At 41.1% G+C, this 20235-nt stretch overlaps 1 long non-coding RNA gene across 1 annotated transcript in view; it reads right to left on the bottom strand.

The window, feature by feature from the left end:
• Positions 1-17871, bottom strand: part of LOC142491059 (uncharacterized) — a 247827-nt gene extending 229956 nt beyond the window's left edge. The window contains exon 1 of the long non-coding RNA XR_012800247.1: positions 17789-17871. This is a non-coding gene — a long non-coding RNA (uncharacterized LOC142491059). The remainder of the gene's footprint in view (positions 1-17788) is intronic.
• Between the last annotated feature and the right edge of the window lie 2364 nt (positions 17872-20235).

A 20235-nucleotide genomic window follows, 5' to 3' on the forward strand; every position in this document is an offset into this window, starting at 1 on the left:
ATGTATTACATGTCTTGAGTACAAAAGAGAGACAGTTCCTTATGTGTGAGTCTCCTGTCATACCGGTGTTCCACATCTCCCAAAGATCCATAAGTCACTGGAGAGCCCTCCGGGGCGACCTATTGTCTCCAGCATTGGATCTTTGGGAGATGGTGTTTCCCGATACGTGGATAACTTCTTACAGCCCATTGTACGCACTTTACCATCCTTTATACAAGACACTACAGCTTTACTAATTGCCTTACAAAACATTGTGTGGAAAGAGGGATACAGATGGGTCACAATGGATGTCACATCACTTTACACGATAATAGAGCATAAGCATGGCCTACAAGCCATTTATCACTATCTTCAGCTATCTTCACTTTCCACAGCACAGATCACGTTCATTAATGATTCCATTTTATTTTTATTAACACACAATTATTTTATTTTTGATTCACATTTCTATCTTCAAAAACAGGGCACGGCTATGGGGACTTCTTTTGCACCCTCATATGTCAACCTCTTTATGGGCTTGTGGGAATCTGTTCACATTTTTGGTAGCACTAATAACTTTCGTTCTAATATTATTTTTTACAAAAGGTATATCGATGATTTGATTTTCATTTGGGATGGTGATTTACGTAGTCTGCACACTTTCTTTCAAATTCTTAACACTAATAACGTTAATCTGAATTTCACATATCAAACTGATACACAAAAGATTAATTATTTGGATGTGACACTCCATGGTGGCCCTAATACTATTATTCAAACTGATATCTTTACTAAACCTCACTCTAGGAACTCGTATTTACACACAAAGAGTAGTCATCCAAGATCCCTGATCCGTGGGATCCCTAAGGGCCAATTTTTAAGATACAAAAGATTGTGCTCTAATCAAGAAACATTTCTCCAGCACTCACAAACATTAAGTTTCAAGTTTTTAGCTAGAGGATATTCTAAGCAAGATGTACACCAAGTTTGGGACCCACTTTTGGCTGTTGCGCCAGAATCACCTTTTTTCTCAGATCAACTTCCAGCGCCAGAAGGTTTCATGGAATATGAAACAATAGAAAAGGGGAAGGAGCCTTAAACAGTTCACATGGGGCAAACAGAACCAAAGAGTGCGGCCAACACCCAAATGCAATCAGAGAGTACACACAATGTTTCAGGTCCATACCTGGACGTTTCATCAGGTGACGTTGTGCACTCTGACTGTTCACAACAAAAATACAAGATTTGTAAGTAAAGTGCTATGAAGTATCTTTGACTATCCTGGTCTTATGGAATATTACTTCTTGGTAAATATGGATTTATGGATTAGAATTTTTTTGCAGGTTATTCAAAGAGTTTCTCCAGGTTACTTTAATTGCAATTTTACACCATTTGCTGTATAAAAATACTATGGACAAAAAAATATTTCAGTGTTTGTACAGATAACACAACATATCCGTGTATAACCGACTATCACCGTTTAATAATAAACTTTATTTTATATAGCGCCTTCCTCACAATGGGACTCAAAACGCTTCACAATTACAGTATAGTATATGGTGCAGAGTACATACCAGTGGCGTAGCTAGACATGTGTGGGCCATTGGGCAAAAAAAAATTCAGGGCCCCCTCATCTCCCTCTCTCCCTCTCTCCCTCTCTCCCTCTCTCCCTCTCTCCCTCTCTCCCTCTCTCCCTCTCTCCCTCTCTCCCTCTCTCCCTCTCTCCCTCTCTCCCTCTCTCCCTCTCTCCCTCTCTCCCTCTCTCCCTCTCTCCCTCATCTTTGCTATAGAGCATGTGCTTCTATTTTTATCTAGTATTGTTTGGAACTCCAGTTCCATGTGAAGCTGCTACGTCTCCAGGTTCCCCTACCTTTTTTATATATTGTTTGTATTAACTTCAGTTTTTATTCTTATTTAACATTTGCACCATCTTCATTATAATTGTTTAATTATATCACTAAGAATATTAACATTCAATCAGTTATATACACATTGGTTGACACACTTTTCACATAATAGTTACCACTGTGGCGCTGATCATTTACACACACACACACACACACACACACACACACACACACACACACACACACACACACACACACACACACACACACACACACACACACACACACACACACACACACACACACACACACTTCAATCCAATATATGTTAAGTTTATTTATAGAGTCAGATCATCACACCAACCCTGTGGTGTAGCAGCTAGAGAATTGCTACTAACATATGAAGGGTCATGGGTTCGATTCCTGCATGTGTATTATATAAAATGTATTCACTGTTGTGCTGTTATTGGCCAGAGACGGGACATGTGACCCTCCTCTGAGCTCGAAAGTCAAATCGGGAGCCACACTCAGACCGCGTTATAAGCTGATCTGCGTTGTAGCGGATCGCGCTATAACGGGGTTGAGCTGTATAACACTGGAGGGAACAATGAAGCCCACTGCATCTGCAAGTTAAGAATTATTTCTTCAAGCATGTTCCTTACCCCAGGACGATTATATAAAGTATATAGCAAAACAAACTCCAGATATAGGTTTCTCAACTCTTTATACAGAGGAGAAAGAAGATGACTAATGTTCAAACACTACCTTGTTAAGTGAACAAGAAGGCAACTAAAGAAGTAAGCCAGATGAATTACTGTACTGTACCTCTCAATTTTATCTGTCTTGTTACAAATGGTGTGGAAGAAAAACATGATCTATACATGTCTTAACAATAGAATAAAATACCATGTTAAGAGCCTGGCATTAGTAATTACAGGGGTGAGAATTACACTAGAGAAATACAGTTCTTGCAAATGTCAAAGTGGGACATATATCTGGTGGATGAGTGTGCCAAAATATCATGATGGCTACTTAAAGAAAAAAGCATGCATGTTTTTTTTTTTACTGGGTCATACTGGAATCCTTCACAATTCCAGGTACTCAAGTACTCATGTATTTGACATGCAATCATAGATGGCACCTAAGTTGGGTACTAAATTGCTGGAAAGCAATTTTCTCTCTTATATACTCTCTTCAAAACCTATCTGCTGGTACAATTCTGCTGTATCAGTTATTGCCCTCCTTAACTCTCTGAAGTCCTCAACACACAGTGGGCACACTGGCGAATGTGTGAAAATCCTACATTAACTTGGCAACCAATGGTGTATTCCTTTTATTCCGTGAAAACGAATTGCTTAGCACTGTGTATTTACAGATGTAGCATGAATCACAGTCTCTATCGCTGCCATTGAAGAAGCAAAAGTCTGCGGCGCCGGATACAGGGTCTGATGCGAACGCGCAGCAGGGGATCCATGCTTCTGAATGGTACCCCCTGCAGCATTAATCCTCCGATGATGCGACCACCACAGTCGTGTGACCGCTGGTGGCAGCGGCACCTGAGACAGTAAGGTTAGCTACATCTGGACTGTAGCACAATTTAGGTTTAAACACAGTTGTTTAGCATTTGTTATTGTTGGTACTTTGGAGTTCTTTTCTGTAAATGATGATCTGGTTAGGAACACACTGTAGTTTATACTGTTAGATTTTATTATTAGTTTTAAGTATAAAATACGTAGTATTAAAAAGGACATAATGAGCAATGGAACAAAATTCAGGAGTCAAGCTGTAATGTGAAAAAAGTAATAATAAGCAGTGTCATTGGTCTATTAACATTTACCTGTATAGTGGTAAAGTGAAATAAGGCGCAAACAAATAAAAAGTGAACACTAATAATAAGTGACTAATCAAAATCTTAAATAGGTGATAATGTGATAAAAATTTAAATTAATACAGCTTCACCCCCTGCTCTGGAACCCACTGGAAGGGGTAGTCTTCACTCTTCCCCCACAGTAACAGCAAAACACACAAAATCCACGGGGAGCATGGGGAGGAAACAAAAATAAATTTAAGTGCAGCAAAAAAAGGCAACGTGGAAAAAAGCCTTCAAATGACTTGGCTCTAAAAGATTTTAGCCAGCTGGGGGAACGTTGCAGGACGGTGAGCCAGCTGGCTAAAATCTTCCTACACTAATGCAGTGTGATATGCCCGTATTTTATTGTTAGAATGTGAGTATAATATTTTATTGTTATAAAGCTATTTTATCTCAAGTGATCTGTGCTATGCCAGTTTTTCTCTCAACATTGGGGTACGTGATCCTGGGGACCCGATCCACTCTGATGACAACTGCATCATCCACTTACCTGTGACTGTTTGAGTCAACCCTGCCTATTTGACTCTTACATCTTGTAAGTAGTTAATTCATTAGAGCCAAGTCATTTGAAGGCTTTTTTCCACGTTGCCTTTTTTTGCTGCACTTAAATTTATTTTTGTTTCCTCCCCATGCTCCCCGTGGATTTTGTGTGTTTTGCTGTTAACATTTACCTGCATGACAAAAGAAAAAAAAGGAAACCAAAAATATACTGAAACGTTGGGAATGCATTGACTCAGCAATTAATTGGTGCAATAGTAGATACGAAAGTAAATTAAGTTTTACATTTCTGCTCATTTAATACAATTATTTAAAAAAAAAAATAATTGACACAGCTGTGTGAGTTACTGAGAGTTACAATATGAAAACTCAGCAATACATTCAGCCTCCTCAATCTGAATACGTGTCAAATACTGAGAATTATAGACAATATGTTGACGCGCATAAAACTGAGTTAGTATCATTAAATAATATGCACATATCAGTGTAAATAGCTATAAACAATATTGTCAGCTAGCTTGCAGTACTACAAGTACAACTAAGGTTAAAACAGCAATTACTCCCCTCCCCCTCTTTTTTTTAACCTTTTTTTCTTAATTTAATATGTATTGTGACGTCTCAGTCCCAGCGTCGATCTTTTGTCCATATCAAAGGCAGGAAACACTGTATTACACTAAGCAGGGGTTTATTTACAGGGTATAAAGCAGGTACAGTGTTAACTCATAACACAAAACGGAAATAAAAGACCTAACTCCTTCCAGGAGTACTGACTAATACTGCTTAGTCCCTAACTAGTCGTGGGAGAACTAAACTCTTTTCCCCACTGTACCCAGTATACCTGCAGCAGGTCTCCTTTCAGATCAGTCTACAGCAGCTTCTCTCACCCTGTCTGTATAACTCTGAACAGTGTGTGTCTGGCAGCATGGCGGGGGGAATCTCTGTATCACTTCCTGACTATACAGCCTATGCTAATTAGCTCATTAACTCACAGCTGCACAGACCTGTCCAGAATAATTAACACTATGAGACCTGTAAAGTCCCACAACTGCCCCACTCTAGCCCCTAGAGGGCAGCGACGGCACCACAGTATGTATGTATGTCTTTATTTATATAGCGCCATTAGTGTACATAGCACTTCACATTAGTAATACACGTGACAATCATATAAATAACAGATAATACAAATAACAGATCATGAGAATAAGCGCTTCAGTCATAAAAGTAACATTTTGGAAGAGGAGTCTCTGCTCCGAGGAGCTTACAATCTAATTGGTGTGGAGAACGTACAGAGACAGTAGGAGGGCATTCAGGTAAGTGCGTCTGCAGGGGGCCAAGCTTTATGTATCATGTGTCCAGGATTATCCACAGTGCTACTCATATGCTTCTTTGAGCAGAGCATGTAAAGCATTTGACATTCTTCATTTGCATTTGTAATTCTACATTCTTGCCTAAGCTGGCAATTATTTGGTGCTCCTGTTATAAATGTGTAAAAATCCTGATTGTGTGCCTAACATAATGGCCGCCTTTCAGTTTCTAGCAATCCTTTAGTAACTCAGCAGCTACTATGTATTCTATATTACTAAGTAACATTATCTATTGTTACAGTTTACAGCTTAAACTGCTGGGAATATTGGCAACAAATGATCCCACTAAGGAAAGTGCTGCAAATATCTTGCATTGCCTGGGAATTGGCTAAAACCTGCTGTAGAAATCAAAGGATTCTTTAAAATTCATAAAAAAATGCCATTAAGAGTTGAATTAAAAATAAATGCTACAGAACTGATTTTTTTAACCCATAAGATTTCACATGTTTTGCTGCTTTAATACACAAAACACACCCAGAGCACAAAAAAGGTAAACAAGCTAATTGTTTTCCTTTTTTCAATTAGAGATGGGTACATTTATTGGAATTTGGCCCATGAACATTCGCACAAACTTTTATTAAAAAACTCTTCGCAAACCCGTCAAAGTGCATCTGCGTGGCTTTTGCTTACAATGGCTCACAAAAGCCTGGAAATCCACCTACAGCCTCCCTTTCATTCACTGTCGCCATCATTTAAAAAAAAATTTTTTGTTATTTTCTGCAATCGTTTAAAAGGTTTGTTTCACCCCAAAAAAAAAACAAAGTTTGCATGAACGAAATGAAAAACAAAGCAAGTTTTTCACACTGACCACGGTCGCGAAGATGGAAATTTGCGCAAAGTAAATGAAAAAAAAAAGAGGGGTTTCTTTTTCCTGAACTCGGGCACGTTCCCACAAAGATTCGTATGTGCAAAGATATGCCGATTGCGTGTCGAACTCAAACTGTGCAGAAAACTTTGCACAGATTTTCATCTCTCATGTCAACTTAAGTTTAATAGCCTCTCCAAAACAAACCTAGTCATTCTATATGGTGAGAAATAAAGTAACTGAGCAGGTAATGACACTAATTTAATGCCCGAGGAGAGTTAACGGAACCCTGACGATATTTGGGGGGGTGGAGGGGGAGTGTTGCTGTTGTTGAGAACAGGGGGATGGCCGCTGCAACAGACAGAGCCAAGAAGGCAGGAGAGATGCCGGAAGAAGGAGACTATTTACAGGAAAATATTACAATTATTATTTGGCATTTATCTGAAACCTGCATAAATGTCTGCCAAATACATTCCTACAGCCCATAAGTGGTTTCAAAGCAGTTGCAACTTATGTAGTACCTGGTAATATAACAATGTTATAAATAATAACAATGCCGGGAGATAAATATTTGTAAACTTTTTTTCACATTATTCAGTGTTTAACTCCTTCACTACAAATTCCTCTGCACTTCTTTAACTCCCTGGTACCTTACAAATGCTAGCCCAATTTGTACCGCGCTTCTGTCTGATGCAGTCTCTGTCTTCTTGAGATCAGGACATTATGCAAGGAGAAGCCCACAATGGTTGTTATAGCATGAATCCCCTCATTACTCACTCAGGGTGCAGGGGGTGATGTGAGCAGGTGCAGGAGGGGTGATGTGCAGGGGGGGTGATGTGTAGTGGTGGTGATGTGCTGGGGGGGTGATGTGCAGGGGGGGTGATGTGTAGTGGTGGTGATGTGCTGGGGGGGGGTGATGTGCAGGGGGGTGATGTGCAGGGGGGGTGATGTGCAGGGGGGGTGATGTGCAGGGGGGGGTGATGTGTAGTGGTGGTGATGTGCTGGGGGGGGGTGATGTGCAGGGGGGTGATGTGCAGGGGCGGTGATGTGCAGGGGGGGTGATGTGCAGGGGGGGTGATGTGTAGTGGTGATGATGTGCAGGGGGGGTGATGTGCAGGGGGGGTGATGTGCAGGGGGGTGATGTGCAGGGGGGTGATGTGCTGGGGGGGTGATGTGCAGGGGGGGGTGATGTGTAGTTGTGGTGATGTGCAGGGCGGCGATGTGCAGGGGGGCGCGCATACGTCACACACACACACACACACACTGTCACACGCACACAGAGTCACACGCACAAACACACACACAAGGAATTCACGCTTAGTGCAAATAGCAAATACAGGGAATGTATGCTGAGCACGCACATTCTAAGTCAAATTTATTTGCATTTTGTCAATTAAATTGTATTTTGGTTTTTAATTAAAACATCACAAACACAAATACATTTTCTGTGACAAAAGTCAAAGAAGTTTTACTTACTATGCGCGTGCACAGCACACACAGCTCTTTTTTAAATACACAGAAATCGCGAGAAGGGGGCTCTTAAAGTAGGTATAAAAAAATGACGATCAGCATGGACTGTTGCTTTAAGTACAGTATTTCCATCACTTACTACATGCTGCCCATAAATTATCCTTCTTGATACTTTATCAGCAAGCTCTATGGAGACTTAGTCCTGTCTTTTGATTATGCCCCTAATGTTACTAATGGATGAGCTATCAACATTTAATACTCATACTGTACAAGCGAGACAGTTTAATTTGTTCTCATTAGGTGACAGAATTGTAATGTAATTGTAGTAATTGTAATGAAATTGTTAATTTCCCCTTCATAGGTTGTTAGTACACCCAGAGAACGCTCTGCTGTCTTACAGCACCAGCTGTAACAAGCACAAACTAGAAGCTTACATTCAGAACCCAACAAGGTTAACCTCAGCCTTCCAAAGCACCATTACTGGGTAAAATGAGGTTTAACACTAGTGATGGAAAGTACTTTTAATTTAAAAAAAAAGAGGACAGTGAGCTTGCACACTGCATATACTGTAGTACAGTTATGAAACCCTTTTTTAAATGTCTTTAAAAATGTGTGTATACTAAGGGTGGGCCCTTTCACGGGTGTTTTGATTTTGGCATTAAATAATGTTTGTGTTTTGCTGGTACTTGATTGGTTTTTAATGTGGAAAAGAAAATTAGGCAAAAAAAACCTCAGGATAGCAGGGTGAAAAAATTTCATTGGGGGGGGATGAAATTCGAATTTTTTTAAGAAACCAAAGTTCACCCAATTTATTACATAATAATAATAATAATTATTGGAGGACTTGGATTGAAAACATGTGTTCCAAAGTTTGACTCGACATTCGAATGAATTGATGTTGTGCGCTTCTCTATTTTCCGCCCACGTGTAGGTGCACCCACGATACTTGTTATAAATGCCACAGGTGCTCAACAACAATGATGAATCTGTCCACAAAGCCGTCAGCAATACAATGTGCAAGTACACAGCGGCCCTCCAGTGGTCCTCAAATAAAATAAGATTAATACAAAGATCGACGTTTCGGTCCGCTGGCGAACCTTCCCCATCCTTCATGTATATGCATATATGAAAATATATATATATATATATATATATATATATATATATATATATTTATTTATTTTTATTCAGTTAATGATTAACTTAATGGAGGTGAATTAGACGGCATAAAATTAATCAAATAGTTACGTTATCAATAACAGTAATGAGGCCTTCCACAAGTATTAAAATCTGTTTCTTACAGTATAATATATATATATATATATATATATATATATATATTTGTTTGCACACCTTCATGAGCATAATCATAACTGACAAGTTTAGAGTATTTTTGCTCCTTGTTTAAAATGGCGGCAATCACAAACTGATACCCTCCGTGTCTTAAGCTGCAACTGCTCAGTTTCACAAAAACAAAAAATGTGGAAGTGTAAATTTCACATACAGACACCAATGAGAATACACTAAATATCTCTGGGATAAATCTCGAGGGGGTAAATCTGTTCAGCTATTTATTCCAAAAGGTGCCCCTTTTTCAGTTTGTTGCATTATCCCAAGAAAAAGCTACTGCTCTGATTAATCAAAAAATCAATTAAAAAAAAAAATCCAGTTTTCCATATGATCCTATATGGTATACATACTCCCCCCAAAAAAACAATCCATACACATAATTTACACATCTGCACACATTTTGAGAGGAGAGATCTTGAAAAGTTTCCGTGTATTGTATTATATGCTATATGCTAACGGTGGAGGGTTTTTGATACCATTTTCACCCACCATAGCTTGAAAAAAAAATATATATATATATATATAAATATATATATATCATTTTCTTCTAATAGAGCAAAGAGAATTCAATTAAAACAATAAATTGTCCTTCAATTAATATTTACCTTGTAAAACAAGGGCCATCTCTTTGCCATCTCCTCTTTAGAGCCTGTTTGTGTCTAAATATTTTGCAGGGGTTTCAGTGACATCTGGTGGCAATTTGAAAAAACTACATTTACTGGAGATGATCTAACCAAGGCCTAGATACACAAAGCTCCTTTACCTCAGGGCTCAAACTGTAGCATGACGTTAAACAGGAACGGGCATTATGTTCCCTGACTTATCTAAGTATTCTCAAAGTCAATGACATGCAAAAATAACATCACATTACTAGGCTCACTGGAATTGGGGTAACGTAGTGGTATTTCATTATAATGCTATCTTAAAATAACAATGTTTCTTCTGTTCCTACACTACATGATCCAAGTTAATCACATTACAGTGGGGCTACTTTGTAATGTATTAACCCCTCAGTAGCCCAAGTGGTCAGCTAGCCACAGGTAACCCATGACTAGCTGACCACAAAGGGCTTCAAAGGGATTACATCTCACACTACACTAACTGCCCCATTATCAAAGAGGCTAGTACGGCATTGGGAGGAGAGACTAGGCAGCCTCATTGGCACCAAAGGAATGATTTAAATAAATTAAACACACTTACCCCATCAATTTTTTTTATGGCTGGCCTTCGGGCCTCCCTGGATTAGTTCTGAGCGGTCATAAACCCTGAAGTCTTTCTAATAGAGGGGGAGTTAGGTTTGTTATGGTAAGAATAGGTGAAGGGATGATAGGGGTAGATGCCATGGGGTGGGTGGTTAGACCCCCTGGGGGTGGGGGGGAGTTAACCCCTTATGTGCCGTAGAGGTTAGTAATGCATTGACAAACAATGCCTTACTGGCCTCTTTTGTAGGCAAGGGCGGTAGTTAGTGCAGTGTGAGGTCTAGGTTAACCGTATGAGTAGCTGGCTACTTGGCTGGGCCACTTGGGTTACTAGAGGTTAATATATTACAAAGTAGAAAAATGTTTATTGAATGAACACATCTACTATTGTAGGTATGCACTTTGTAATGTCATAGCTAGTACCAAGTTTAGGTCTGACTTATAATTATTTAATATAATGTTCTGCAGACGTGTTAATGGTAACAGTGTTTAGTGGATAGGGTATATCAATGATAATGGCTAATATCATATAATTTGCATATTATTTCCACTGATGCCATTAATATTAACAGTATGGATGTAACTTTACTGACTTTTGTGGTTACCCCATTAGCATTAACAAGATGTTAACTGAGGTTAATGTGACTTTAAATGCCCTAACACAGTTTTGAGCACATGAGCCCATAATTGCTCCTAAAAAACAGTTAAATATCTTTCAGGTAATATCATGAAAATGCCTTTTTTTTTAAAAGTCTCGTGGTGTGATAAATACAGTTTTGAAAGGACATCTAACTGTACCCATCTTATGAAACTAGCTTAAGAATCCAGTTAAAAATGAAACAATTCACTCCTGCTGGGCTGAAAATCGTGGGGATTCGTAATGTGACAATGTTCCAGTGACTCATGCTCTGGTTGGGACTTAGATGATAGAAGTACAGAGAAGTGATCTGTGCAGAGCAACAATTTGGTCCCTGTGCAGCCAAGCCCCCCAGCAAGACTATGTTCAGCCTCTGCCAGGGCACAGCTTAAAGCGCCCATTAGAAAGAACACATAAATTATAAGAATAAAGGACAGCAAAATATAAGATTAACAAATCATAATAGCTTCAACTAAAGTAAAACAAGATACAGTATTAGCTGAAACAATGCACTGCTTAAACACAGCCACTGTGTATGTAGTACTGTATTTTATATAGCATATTAGTGAATGCATATAGAAATGATTTAGTGCTTAACACAGTATGTAATGCATTAGGCACCAGGGCTCCTTGTACTCACATAAAATCAGTAAATCTCTCAAAGTGGGCTGTGGGCAGCAAAAGGGACCTGGGACCCATTGCTCTGCAGTCAAGGACCCTCCGGCACTCAGAGTGTTAAAGCATTAATAAGAAGATGGGAATGGAGAAAACTGTATATTAGGAAACAATGAGAAGCTGACAATTCTGACTTTCCTTTCGCAACTCTCCGTGATAGATATTATAGTATAACCTATTCCCTTTTCGAAAGTACATTTTGGATACTTACAGATGCAGTGGCCGTTATTCGAACACTTCACGCGGTGTATACCTCGGAATATCCATGTGATGGCGCGCAATTTCTTCCAACCGTACCGCCTTTTGACGTGAGCGCAAGCATGTGCAGAAAATGGCATTGTAGAGTTCTGGCTTTTAAACACCTTAATTTGACACAGTAGCACGGTAGCACAGTAACTGTACACATTACAATTCATTTATTTCATTGCATTTAATTGCACACAATCCATGAAATTCAAACAAAGCAACCGCAAGAAAACACGTGTGCCTGGGGCGAGTGGCGGCGTTCATGCCGCGTGGAGAACAGCAGCGCACACGAAAACGGCGCTGTAATTTGTTCTAATAACAGCCGTTGCATCTGTAGCACAAGGGGGAGAGAAGGACAGACCCTCCATTTAGAAAACATATGTTTTTATTATTTTTAATTGGAAAATTTATGAATTGGTTATTTTCTCTCATCTATACTAAAAACCATCAGTAGCTGATTTAAAGCCCTGCTGGCTGGAGGAGTTTCAATACACTTCATAACGACCTCCAGGGTACAGGCTTTCAAGATGCATGTTGCACGTCCATATGGCACTGACGGTGTTATTCAGTTTGTAGATGAAAAAAACACAGAGTTTTTTTTAACACAGGCAACTTCAATAACTTCTCCCTCATTTACTCTACAGATCTCAAACTAGAGGGGGCACTTATCTTTTCTCTGATGGGCAGGGGTTAATATGCTGTGTTCGCGGGCACAGCACATTAGTATTCAGACACAACTCTATGGCATTCCCAGGTTGTCCCCAAATTCCTCCTGGTGGGCGTACATGATATAAGTATAATGTTGCCTTGATCGCGTGATTTACTTTCCCCTTCTCACTCTAGCAAAGCCCTAACCATGTCAGGCTCCCAGTTCAAGAAGATTGAGCTCTATGATAGAGGCGCACTCATCCCATTGCTTTTCATATAATTTCTGACCACAAGGCGTATGACTAAGGATGTAACTTTGAATCCATGATTAACCTCATAGACGTTAAATCCTTGTGGCCCTCAACAGAAAACGACACTAATAGATGTTAACTCCAAGTAGCCACAGAGGGGGATATCCTACCTTTAACACATCTCATTTACACCAGGTGGAGAATAATTCTGGGTATAATTCATAGCATTTTAAACATTTTCTTGGGTATACCCTGCTCATTATGTAACTGTATTTGTAAACATGTATTATTTGTCTTAACTCTGTGCCCAGGACATACTTGAAAACGAGAGGTAACTCTCAATGTATTACTTCCTGGTAAAATATTTTATAAATAAATAAATAAAATAAATATATAATGCAACTTTTAAGGGCCTTCTCAAGGAACATGAACAACTTGCAAGGTACTCAAAGGAAACAATTTAGACATGAATACAGCAAGATGCAAAACAATCTTTTTAGCCTGGAAATGCACTTAACGTTGTTTAATGAATACACCCCAATGTTTTCATTTACAAACCCATGCTTATATTTTCTATGTTTCCGCTTTCTAAACTTGTAGCATAACCACTATTTAGATATTGCGTCCAAGAGCTTGTCTCTATCTTTAAGGTACTGTGCTCTCTTAGGCCTCGTCCAGGTTTATTGTTTGCTGGCGGAGGCGCGTTGAGCTGGTGCTTTCCCTGGCCTTAGACAGCGCGCCGTCCAGGGGCGTGTCGGCGGGCGGGCCAGTGACGTCATGGAGCTGGTTCACCCTCATTGGACGAACCGCTCACGTGACCGGCCCTGCGCTCCGGCAAGCGCTTGAATTTAAAATTTACCTAAGACCTATGCTTCCGCGCGCTTGCGGAAGCGTAGGCGAGCCCCTACTAAAGCCGCTCTCATTGCGGCTGTAGGGGCTCACTGGTAAGTACCAGCGCACCTCAGCATGGCTGACCATGCCCGAGGCCTTAGGAGGCGGCCACGCTGCCAGCGCTGCACATGCATCTGCGAGGCAGGCGGCTCGTGCAGCCGAGTCCCCCGTTCTGTAGAGAGCTGCAGGGAGAAAGACGGATGGGCGTGACGGGGGAGTGATGGGTGCGCGGCCGTAATTTCACCCGGCAGGTTCGCCTTCATTGGCTGAACCGCCGGGGCGGGCGTGCCCTAGCGCTTCGCCGCGACTCCTGCTCTCAATTTTCTTGAGAGCAGGAGAAACTGTTGGCGCAGAGTGGCGGCCCCCCCTCGCAGCGGGCCCGGCCCCATTGTGGGGCGGATCTTGTCCCTGCAGCATCCGCCACAGTGTGCGCTGCAGTAGCCAGCGGGGACCCGGCCTTATGCTCAAACACTGTACTACAGTACTACTTTCTTAAAGGCACTGGGTCCAGTGTCACAAATTGACATTTGTAAGACAGTAGAATGTTGTTTTGTTGGCACAGTACTTTACCACATGGTGACAAGAAACAAAACTGTTTTTTTTCTTCTCATCTGCAATGTGTGCTGTATACAGTAATCTGAAGCAGAATAGTAAGAGCTCCTGCAAATGTATCACACGACAAGATTGAGAGTTTGCATAGTGCTCTTGTCTACCGTATTTTCAAGAGTTTAAGTGCACAGGAATAGAGTGCAAACGTGCTCCGGGCTTCTTTGGAATTCAACGGCAAAGCTGAACATTATTCAGGGTCTGTTTATACGTTTGTTAGAAGATAAAACACTAGAAAGGTCAGGTTAGACTTTCAGAACATGAGCATGAGTTGAAATTCCAGTTACAATAATGGGAAATGTGTAATTGAAAAAAATGTTACCAAAAAAAAAAAAAAGATTGTCATTCTATTGAGTGTGCATGATGTGGGGGAATGGAAAGGCTCCATCCTGTCTCTACCAACAAACAAACAAATACATATTTTCCGCTAGCTCCAGTATGACTGTTATTGGAAGTCAAGTTTACCAACACAGCAGATTCCTATTGGTCAAGTCCTGATATTAAGTGAAGCAGCAAGGGATGAAGAGGAGCACAGCAGCGTTTCCCAGCAGCTTCCAGCTAGTAGATAGCCAAAAAATGAGGGTAACTCCAAACAGGGATAAGTATTAAAATAGAAGTTTAATGGTCAGTTACAAAAAAAACAATGGTAGGAACGCACCTACGCGTTTCGTCCGTAAAGGACTTTCTCAAGGTGTCATGGTGATGCACCAATACATTGTCTATCTCTGATATTAAGTGACCCAGGTTTCGTCATCATTCATTTAGTGGGAAATGCTAATTTCACTCCCACAAAATGCTGTGCAAGGGTATTTCATTTAATGCTGCTGTTTATGCAGTGATACAAAGAATGCTTTTCCAAAAGGTAGTATTGACCTAGTAACTTGGTATCTAACATCTTGCAATTTCTTGCAAGAAATGGCAAGTTGTAACTTCTCGCACTACCATCTTCCAGGAGGCCTCCTAGTGGTGGAAGTGGACGGGAAACGATTCCTGAAATGTGTGTGTCCCAGATGCGAGTTCCCTGGAGGGTATATCACCTGGGATGCTAAATGTCCGAGGTGCGGAGCCAGCTTTCTGAAGCCGATGCTGATGCGGCCTACGGCCTTCTTGACCAAAGACGTGGCTGACCCCAATAACTTCTCCCACAGCGACCAGCCCTACATAGCATTATGTAGCCACAGCTACCAGCACAACATAGCATTATGTAGCCACAGCTACCAGCACAACATAGCATAATGTAGCCACAGCTACCAGCACAACATAGCATTATGTAGCCACAGCTACCAGCACAACATAGCATAATGTAGCCACAGCTACCAGCACAACATAGCATTATGTAGCCACAGCTACCAGCACAACATAGCATAATGTAGCCACAGCTACCAGCACAACATAGCATTATGTAGCCACAGCTATCAGCCCTACAGCAATACATAGCATTATGTAGTCACAGCTACCGAGCATTCTTAGCATTATGTAGCTACAGCTACAGGTTTCAGCCACACGTAGCATTATGTAGCCACAGCTACTGTACCAGCCCTACATAGCATTATGTAGCCACAGCTACTGTACCAGCCCTACATAGCATTATGTAGCCACAGCTACTGTACCAGCCCTACATAGCATTATGTAGCCACAGCTATCAGCCATACATAGCATTATGTAGTCACAGCTATCAGCCCTACATAGAATTATGTAGCCACAGTTATCAGCCCTACATAGCATTATGTAGTCACAGCTATCAGCCCTACATAGCGTTATGTAGTCACAGCTATCAGCCTTACATAGCATTATGTAGCCACAGTTATCAGCCCTACATAGCATTATGTAGCCACAGCTACTGTACCAGCCCTACTGTACATAGCATTATGTAGTCACAGCTATCAGCCCTACATAGCATTATGTAGCCACAGTTATCAGCCCTACATAGCATTATGTAGTCACAGCTATCAGCCCTACATAGAATTATGTAGCCACAGTTATCAGCCCTACATAGCATTATGTAGCCACAGTTATCAGCCCTACATAGCATTATGTAGTCACAGCTATCAGCCCTACATAGCATTATGTAGCCACAGTTATCAGCCCTACATAGCATTATGTAGCCACAGCTACTGTACCAGCCCTACTGTACATAGCATTATGTAGTCACAGCAAGCGGCCCTATATAGCCTTATGTAGTCACAGATATCAGACCTACATAGCATTATGTAGGGCTGGTGAACAAACATAAAGAAGTGATATCAATACAGGGTGTCCTGGAACAGGATTGTTTATTTCTCTGTATTTTTCCAGCTCTCAGGCTGCCAGCCCTCCCCAGCTAAATTGCATGTTTTTCCCTGCTCTGAAGCAGCCAGAGCTTTGATATTGCAACATTATTGTTACAAATAATCCCCTTTACACAGCCAGTTGCCATGGCAACCTCCCAATGCTCATATTTGAGATTGGTTTAGTCCTCTCCCCCTGCTTTTATCTGCATATTGTTATGCCCCTTAGCCTGTTCCTGTCTGACAGGAAAGTGTGCTACCTCTTTTCTACAGCAGCCAAAGAGAGTAGACACATCTTCCACTGCTCCCTCAGAAAGGAAATCCTTTTTACCTTCCCCTCAGAGAACCACTCCCCATAGCAGAACACCTTCCTCATATATGTTATTCTTCTGACAAGAGAAATCTGCTAGCACAATCCACATATAAGAACTTTTATATTTCTGTTAACTCCCCTCAAAGTTGAAGAAAATAGAATTACTTTGTGTGCTTTAAAAGGGGACGAGTTAAGCTACATGGACTTACTCACACGCTACATATGAGCCTGGGTCCAGAATACAGGGAATGAAATGTCAACAAATATATTGTTTGTTGATGAAAGGACCTTCTCATTACATTAGGGCTCCAGTGCTTGACCTTACAGTAGCCAGGGGACACATTTGAGGAAGTGGAGAACATGGAGTAAGTGTATTTTGATGTTGTGAAATACGAACAATGGAAAAATCACTATACATCAATGCATATGCAACAAATAATCCAAACAATTGGGGCTATCAAAGTATTTGAAATCGAGTGCACAAAATATATACTAGGTTTGTCAAAGAAAGATCCCATTGAAAGCCATAGAGTTTGTCTTGGGACTGTAAATCTGGTTCAATTTTCAATTTTACTTCAGAAAAATCAGCAACAAACATATTAAAATTGTATTACAATATTATTATCATAGCATAATCAGTCATTGAAGCCAAATAACTCTGCTTTAAATAACTTCAGAGAAAAAGGTTGTTGTTGTAAGTATTGTAAAATATATATGTGTGGCTATTGGGGCTTTAATGTCTTAATATAGTAACATACACAGATAATAGTAACAACATATCTAATCAAATAATAATTATTACATAGAAATATATCATTCATTAAAAGCAGCAGTCTGTTGCCTGTTGGTTTTTTAATTTTTTTTTAGCTTACCTGAACTGGAGGGTCTCCATGGGCTGATCTGTGGTCCCCTGACATCCAGGGACCACTGGTTCCAGACTGACAAACTGTTTTCTACACAGAAAAACAAAATAGAGACAGGAGTTTGGGACTTGCTTTGGCAGTCAATAGAAAGTTGCGATGTCGTTGCAATTATCTATTGGGGGTCACTTTGCACCCATATTTGTATTTGTTCTTTAAAAACCGGCGCACAAAAACTTATAAATATCTCAGTAACAAAGGGGTCCACAGAGGTCAGGGACCACGAATGAGCTCCGAAGGACCCCCTAGTACAGGTAGGCTTCAAGAAAATCATCTTGTAGGTAGCTACTGCTTGAAGTGATTAAAAAAAAATGTATCCTGTACACCTGTGCGTGCAGAAACTCATCTCTGTTTCTGCTTTCTACTGCATCTCAAAATCATTTCTAGTAACATTAATGTGATCCCACTAATCTAATAATATTAACATTTTCATTTCTTTACATTCTTACATTTTACTAGTGGGTGACAAAATCATGTTTGATAAGCAAGGTAAATATTTGCATTTCCACAAGAATTATAATATATTTAGATGTGAAGAGGTATATAGGTGGGACAATATTAAAATCGAAACATAGAAATTGATAGCACATACTGTACAGTAAGGACCAAATGGGAAAAAAACACAGGTCCGGTTTGATGAGTGAATCAAATAGTTGGGACACACTTGTGTCTATACCATGTATTTATCAATCATATCCTATACTTACCTTCACTACCTTCACTGGAAGTTTAGTTCGTGCATCCATTTCTGTAACTCACTTTTCCAATTATTCTATCACCATCAAGTTTCAATGAATCGTCTCTTCTTCCACGATTCATTTGTTTGTAAATCATCACCAAAAACTGATATTGAGCGGCGCTTTCACAGAACATACAAGTGATTTGTGAACATGTACAGATGCAATGGCCATTATTCGAACATTTTACGCGTTGAAACATGCGTTATGCCGCCTGGAGGTCCGAGATGTTACGCTGTAGACATAATGGCCCATCAGATTAACATCCTACCGGGGTCTGTCTGTAATAAGAGATAGGCTGAATCAGGCACTCTAACTGTGCGCCTCTCACAGGCAATCGCGGGGGGTTTATTAAAATTCTAACACCACAGTATTGTAGCAGGGGGTCTCCGTAGCTGAACCGCATTGATTTATAAGTTTTATTATTGTGTATTTTGGACATTCAGGCTTTTGCATTAGAGTGACCATTGACTGCTATAGTAGCTTATAATACCCATATTATATGGGTATGATGTACTATTATAACAATCAATGAGTACAGGGTGGGTATAGTGGGATGGGGGGTGGTTAGGCCTCCTGGGTGGGTAGCAGTTACCGCTAAGGTGATAAAAGGCTAGGGGCCATTAGATTATATTTATTATGTATGCTTTCTGGCAACGGAGGACATGGACCTGCAGTATGCTGATGAGGACGCCCTTCACATTGGCAGGGGTAAGTAGAATGGTTTTTATTTACTTTATTTATGCTGGCTGGCTAATGTTGTATTTAATAATGGGCAAATAATCTATTATCCATATCTGGATAATAGTTATTTTGCCCATTACTGTACTATATGTGTTGGGGGGGGGGGGCAAGGTGTGAGGTGTATTTAATGAAATGTAGGCCATGTTTATTTTTTTTAAATACAGGAATGGTACTGCGGGCCAGTGGGGACCCTTGGGGACCACCCGAGGACCCACAGATGCCCACAGGGACCACCTGAGGACCCACGGACACCTGCGGGGAAGAACCGAGGGCCCCACAGCTGTGTGGGCACCGGGGATCACCCGAGGGCCCGCAGACAACCCTGGGAACCACCGAGGGCCCCCAGACAGCTGTGTGGACAAGCCAGTGACCCCCAGACACCTGCGGAGACCACCTGTAGACCGCGTTGGGGCCCACGAACACCAGCAGGGACCACCTGGAGGCCCACGGAGCCTAGTGGGGACCACCCAAGGGCCCCCAGATACCCGTGGGAACCCACTGGGGTGCACTGTGGGGCCTGCGGACACCCAAGGGGACCACCCGGGGATCCCCACCGGCCTGTGGTATTAATCATGTTTATAAAAATAAATATAGTTTTTTGTGAGGGCACAGGGGGCTGGGTTGTGTATTGGTGCTTACTACATATTTTAATTTAAATGTATGGCTAGTGTAGAAGAGCAGGGGTCCCCGGAGTAGAACCACGTTGATTTCAGGTCCGGGGACCCCCTGTTTCCTTAGATACATGCCCCGTTATGGGGTGCCAGTATCTCCTATGCATGTAAATGTCCCGATCATGTGACGTGAGACATTACCATGCATAGGAGATACTGGCACCCCTTAACGGGGCCTTTATCTCAGGGAGCAGGGGGTCCCCGGACCTGAAATCAATGCTGTTCAGCTCCGGCGACCCCCTGCTAC

The sequence above is a fragment of the Ascaphus truei genome, chromosome 3 (genome assembly GCF_040206685.1).
Source record: "Ascaphus truei isolate aAscTru1 chromosome 3, aAscTru1.hap1, whole genome shotgun sequence".
Taxonomy (NCBI): Eukaryota; Metazoa; Chordata; class Amphibia; order Anura; family Ascaphidae; genus Ascaphus; species Ascaphus truei.